Source organism: Mastomys coucha, unplaced genomic scaffold (assembly GCF_008632895.1).
Source record: "Mastomys coucha isolate ucsf_1 unplaced genomic scaffold, UCSF_Mcou_1 pScaffold5, whole genome shotgun sequence".
NCBI lineage: Eukaryota > Metazoa > Chordata > Mammalia > Rodentia > Muridae > Mastomys > Mastomys coucha.
The window spans coordinates 65221862-65228132 of NW_022196911.1; positions in this window are offsets into that span (position 1 = coordinate 65221862).

Genomic DNA, 6271 nt, shown 5'->3' on the forward strand with positions numbered 1-6271 from the left:
AGCTCCAGGATAGCCAAGGCTATACAGAGAAACCCTGTCTCGAAAAACCAAAACCAAAACCAAAACCAAAACAAAAACAAAAACAAAAAAGAGGGCAGGGCATTTGGAGAAGGGGAATGACTAATAAAGAATAGAAAGGAAAGGAAAGGGAGATGCATGAAACAGGGAAGCTTACGCTGAAGCTCTGAGTGTGTATATAGATTTTTTTTTTACTGAGGTCTTCCACTGGTTTATCTTGGAGCTGATTGTATCTTTTCCCAGTCTCTGCTCCTTATCTCGGGAAGCTAATCCTCGGGGACTCTTTCTAAACCTCTGTATCTAGGTAAGGAGGCAAGAGACTGGACTGCAGGAGGAATCCACGGAATGCTCCAGACCTGCCTCTGGCTCCTGATCATTATACAGGTTCACTTCCTTTCCAGTCCTGGCTCTGGAAATGGTACCTCCTCCCCACAACACACAAATCAAACACAGCCAAGGCTATACAGAGAAACCCTGTCAAAAAAAAAAAAAACCAAACCCAAAAACAAACAAAAAAAGACAGTATCATCCTGTTGCCCAGGCTAGCTTGGGCAATTTAAGGCAATCCTCCTGTCTCAGCCTCCAGAGTACTGGGATTACAGATGTGAGCCACCACACACATCGTAACACATTTTTTTCCATTTACCTATCTATTTTATTTATTTATATTTTTGTTTATTGAGACAGGCTTTCTCTGTGTAGCCCTAGCTGCCTGGCTGTCCTGGAACTCACTCTATAGGCCAGGTTGGCCTCAAACTCAGAGATCTGCCTGTCTCTGCCTCTTAAGTGTTGGGAGCACCTGGGAGACATAAGTAGACAGGACCATCTTATAGCTCCTGCTTATGATCTGTTAGTGGTCTCCTATGTCCCTTAGGATAATGTGACAATGGCTATTTTATGCTCAGTTTCTTTGGGAGACTCGTCGATGTCACAACTGTGACTCTGTCTATAATTGTATCTACCTGTAGGGGCAGAGTGGCTGAGTCCCAGGGTGACTGTCAGCTTTCTCCAGAAAGGCTGCACCGGTCCCTCAGCAGTGCAGGGATGACTCTGTCACCATTGTCTTGTCCTTCAGCATCACCCAGTGGCGGCTCAGTCCGGAGCATGACTGTCTGCACTGAGCTCCAGCTCCTTTCCTTACTAACTTGGTGCCCTTTGGAAAGTGACCTCAGCTCTTTGTGCTTTATTTACCTCGGTGGTAAAACAAGAAGAGAGATAATAATAGTAGCTGCATCCTGGGCCCTAAGGACAGTGAGCGATAACTGCTCAGCGCACATGGGTCCAAGGGCAAGGGTCATTTGTTCTGCAGAGTAGGTTTACTAAGATAGGGTTGGCACTGTCCAACCGTCCATCACATAAAGTGTGCCGTTTGATACACCTGTGGCCAGCCTCAGAATCAAGACAAGGAACACATCGATCACCCCAAAGTTTCCCTCTACCCTTCTAGGAAAGTATGTTTTATGTTTTAAACATTTTGTGTGCATTATGTAAGTGCAGCCTAGTACCAGTTCCAGAAGAGACCAGAGAGGGTGTCAGATCCCCTGAAACTGGGGTTACAGACAGACATGAGTCCCTCTGATGCGGGTGCTGGACCCTTGGTAAGAACAACCTTCTTCCTTCCTTTTTTTTTCCAGCTTTTTTGAGACAGGGTTTCTCTGTGTAGCTCTAGCAGTCTTGGAACTCTGTAGATCAGGCTGACCTTGAACTCAGAGACTCACCTGCCTCTGCCTCCTGGGTGCTGGGATTTAAAAGTGTGTGCCACCACTGTCTGACCACTGACCACTTCTCTTCTCTCTTTTCTTCTCTCTTTCTCCTTCTCTCTCTCCATATATATATATATATATATATATATATATATATATATATATATATATATACTTTGTTGTTGCTGTTGTTGGTTTGCTGGCTTTTGAGATGGTCTCATGTTGCCCAGGCTGGCCTTGCGTTTGCTATGTAGCTGAGTCTAATCTTGAATTTCTGATATCCTGCCCTACTTCCCAAATGATGCCGGGTCACAGGCATCTGTCACCATGCCTGGTTGATTTAATTCCTTCTTATTGCTGCGTAATCTTATTTATTTATTTGTTTGTTTTCATGTTTCTTCATATGTATGTGAGCCTACCATAGAGTGCCACTGTGGAAGTCAGTTTTATCAACTGCAGCTCCAACTCAGGTTATCAGGCTTAATGGCTGCACCTGTACCCACTAAGCCATTTTGCCAGCCCATAAATAGTATTTTAATATAGGAATACAGCACAGTTTGTTCTTCCAAGTCACTTGTCGGACTTGTTACAGGTAAAGTTGCTGGGAGCATTTTTTGTTTGTTTGTTTTAAAAAAATGATTTATTTATTTATTTCATCTGTATGACCTAAATATACATATATGACCTATGTGCCAGAAGAGGACATCGGATCATTACAGATGGTTGCAAGCCACCATATGGTTACTGGGAATTGAACTCAGGACCTCTGAAAGAGCAGCCATTGAGTACTCTTAACCGCTGAGCCATCTCTCCAGCCCACTAGGAGCGTTTCTGAACAGGTATTTGTTCAGACAAATGCTTTCATTTCCTCAGAGAAAACCTGGGTGACAAGCATATGTGCAATGCTAGGAAACTTCCAGCCTTTGCAAAGCAGGTGGACCCCCTCCCCATCCCTATCAGCAATATGAGAGTTTCAGCTTCTCTACGTCCTTACCAATGGCATGAGGTCAAGCATTTATAGGCTTTAGTCAAAATGGACTTCATAAGTGTTCATTAAATGAATGAGATGGGATCCAGAGCAAGCGGGAGAATGGGATGGGGGGGCAAAATGAATGAGAAGTTGTTCATATTTCTTTCTTTCTTTCTTTCTTTCCTTCTTTCTTTTTAGTTTTTTTTTTTGAGACAGGGTTTCTCTGTGTAGCCCTGGCTGTCCTGGAACTCACTCTGTAGACCAGGCTGGCCTTGAACTCAGAAATCTACCTGTCTCTGCCTCTCAAGTGCTGGGATTAAAGGCATGTGCCACCACTGCCCAGCTCAGATGTTGTATTAACTCTATGACAAAAGCAATTTAAGGGATTAAGGAGTTTATTTGGTTTATAGCTTACAGTCCATCATTGATAGACACCAGGATAGGCACTGAAAGAGAGACCATGGAGAAATGCTGCTTACTGGCTTGCTCTTGACTTGTTCAGCTTTCTTTCTTTTCTTTTTCTTAAAAAGATGTATTTATTTATGTGAGTACACTGTAGCTGTCTTCAGACACACCAGAAGAGAGTATCAGATGGTTGTAAGTCATCATGTGGTTGCTGGGAATTGAACTCAGAACCTCTGGAAGAGTTGTCAGTGCTCTTAACCACTGAGCCATCTCTCCAGCCCTCAGTTTGCTTTCTTATAGCACCCAGGACCTGATGCCCTGGTGTGGTCCTATTCACAGTAGGCTGGGCCCTCCTACACCAGTTACTAATCTAGAAAAATCCCCCCACCCAGACTTGCCTATGAACAATCTGATGGAGGCAACCCCTTAGTTAAGATTCACTTTTTCCGCCGGGCAGAAACTAGATAACTCTAGTTATGTCAAGCTGGGGAAAAAACATCCAATCAATCATCACTCAGTCAAATGAACAAAGCCCACAAATTAATTAGTACGAGCACACACACACACACACACACACACACAAACATATACATACATACACGCACACACATACACACCCACATGCACACATATGCACAGACCCCCGAATATGCACACACACACATGTGCACCCCCCCACACACATACACACACATTCACACACATACACACATATACACATATGTGCACACACATACAACACACACACATATGCACACATGCCTATACACACATACACACACACACACACTCACTAAGGGGCTTGTGTATAGTACAGTTTGTAGAGTTATCGTACATCATTCCTGACACTTTGGGTTTGATCCCCCTGTACCACATAAAGCTTAATGGGGTGGCCTACACTGAAATGTCAGCACTGAGCAGGTAGATGCAGGAGGATAAGGAATTCAAGGCCGTTTTTGGCTACAAAGTGAGTTAGAGACCAGTTTTGATGGGTGTGTTGGTATGTGCATATAATTCCAGCATTTTGGAGGCTGTGAGTTCCAGGCTTGTCTGGACCAGCTAGTAAGATCCCCACCTCTTGGGCCGGGCAGTGATGTCGCATGCCTATAATCCCAGCACTTGGGAGGCAGAGGCAGGTGGATCTCTGAGTTCGAGGCCAGCCTTGTCTACAGAGTGAGTTCCAGGACAGCCAGGGCTATACAGAGAAACCCTGTCTCGAAAAACAAACAAACAAACAAACAAAAAAAACAACAAAAAAAAAAAAAAAAGAAAAAGACCCCACCTCTCAGGGGTCTTAATCCTAGCATTCAAGTTGTAGGAACAGGTGGATCTCTATGAGTTCAAGGCCAGCCTGGTCTACAGAGCAAGTTTCAGGACAACCATGGCTACACAGAGAATCCCTGTCTCAAAAAACCAACCAACCAACCAAACAAACAAAAGCCCCAAAATGGTCTTGCCTCAAAAACCATAGTGTTGGAGAGACTGCTCAGCAGTTAAGAGCACTTGCTGTTCTTGCAGAGGACCTGGGTTTGGTTCCTAACACCCACGTGGTGGCTCACAAATATGGGTAATTCTGGTTCCATAGTATTTGATGCCCTCTTTTGGCCTCTTTGAGCATGAGACAAGCACATAGTGCATTCATACATTCATACATACATACATACATGATACTGACACACATAAAATAAATAAAACCCAAAAGCTGTTCAGTAAAATACTAGTGATTTATTTTTGGTTTTGGTAGGTTAATCTTGTATAGATAGCAAGATTGTATTGCTGAATACACCTGTTGATTCAACGATGGCCTCAAACTCACAGAGATCTGCCTGACTCTGCATCCCCAGTGCTGGGATTAAAGGCATGTGCCCCACTGCCTTTAGAGTTTTTATCCTCCTCCTTTTTATTTATTCTTCTTTGATACAATACCTCCTGACAGAAGCCTGTGAGTTCTTAACCACTGAGCCACCTCTCCAGCTCTGAGTTTTTGTGTTCTTGCATTCAATGATTCACTTCAAATATACTAGAGAGAGGAAAAAATCCACAGCCTGGTAGTGGTGGCGCACGACTTTAATTCCAGCACTTGGGAGGCAGAGGCTGGTCCATTTCTGAGTTCGAGGCCAGCCTGGTCTACAGAGTGAGTTCCAGGACAGCCAGGGCTACACAGAGAAACCCTGTCTCGAAAACAAACAAACAAACAAACAAACTCCACAATGATGCTCACTGGTGACCCTAAGCCACTGAGTGTGCTAGTTGGATACAGGAAAGTGATTCGGATAAATTAGAATTTCCAAGAGAACAGAGAGGCACTTTAACGGGATAGAGCTTGCATAGTGTGTTTTAGGGACAGGGAGAAGATCAGAAAACAAAACCAACAAAGTAAAAACTTTAGAAAAGCCAACAGAAAAGCTGGGGAATGCAGCCAAAGAGGATATCTGGGAGGTCAAGGCCAGCCTGGTCTACATTGCAAATTCCTGACCATCCAGGACTACATAGTCTAAACAAACAAACAAACAAACAAATCAAATTGCTGGTGGCACACACCTTTAACCCCAGTACTTAGAGGTAGAGGCGGGCAGAGTTTGAGGGCTGGTTTAGAGAGGCTTACAGGACAGCCAGGGATACATAGAGAAACCCTGTCTCAAAACAACTGAAAAAATAAAATAATAAAAGTCTCCAGATATTGCCAAATGTCCTGGGGAAGACCTTCAAAATTGATACCAATCAAGAACCACTGCTTTAGTGTTAGCAGTTAGCACCACTATGTCTGTCTGTCTGTCTGTCTGTCTGTCCGTCTCTAGAAAAGAGGGGGATGCAAGAACCCAAGAATTCAAATAGATGGGTTGCTGGAATGTCTCACCATTGGAGGTTTTTCAAAAAGCAGGAGGAGGGGTCTGGAGGAATGACTGGGGGTTGAGAGCATTTGTGCTCTTCTGGAGGATCTGGATCTGAGCTCCAGTCCCAGCACTCCTGTGGTGACTCACAACTGTCTGTAACTCCAGTCCAAGGAATCTGACGCCCTCTTCTGGCCTCTAAGGGCACTGCATGCATATTGTGTACAGACATTCATACAAGGCCAAATACCCACACACATAAAATGAAAATGATAGCACAGCACTTGGGAGGCAGAGACAGGTGGATTTCTGAGTTTGAGGCCAGCCTGGTCTACAGAGTGAGT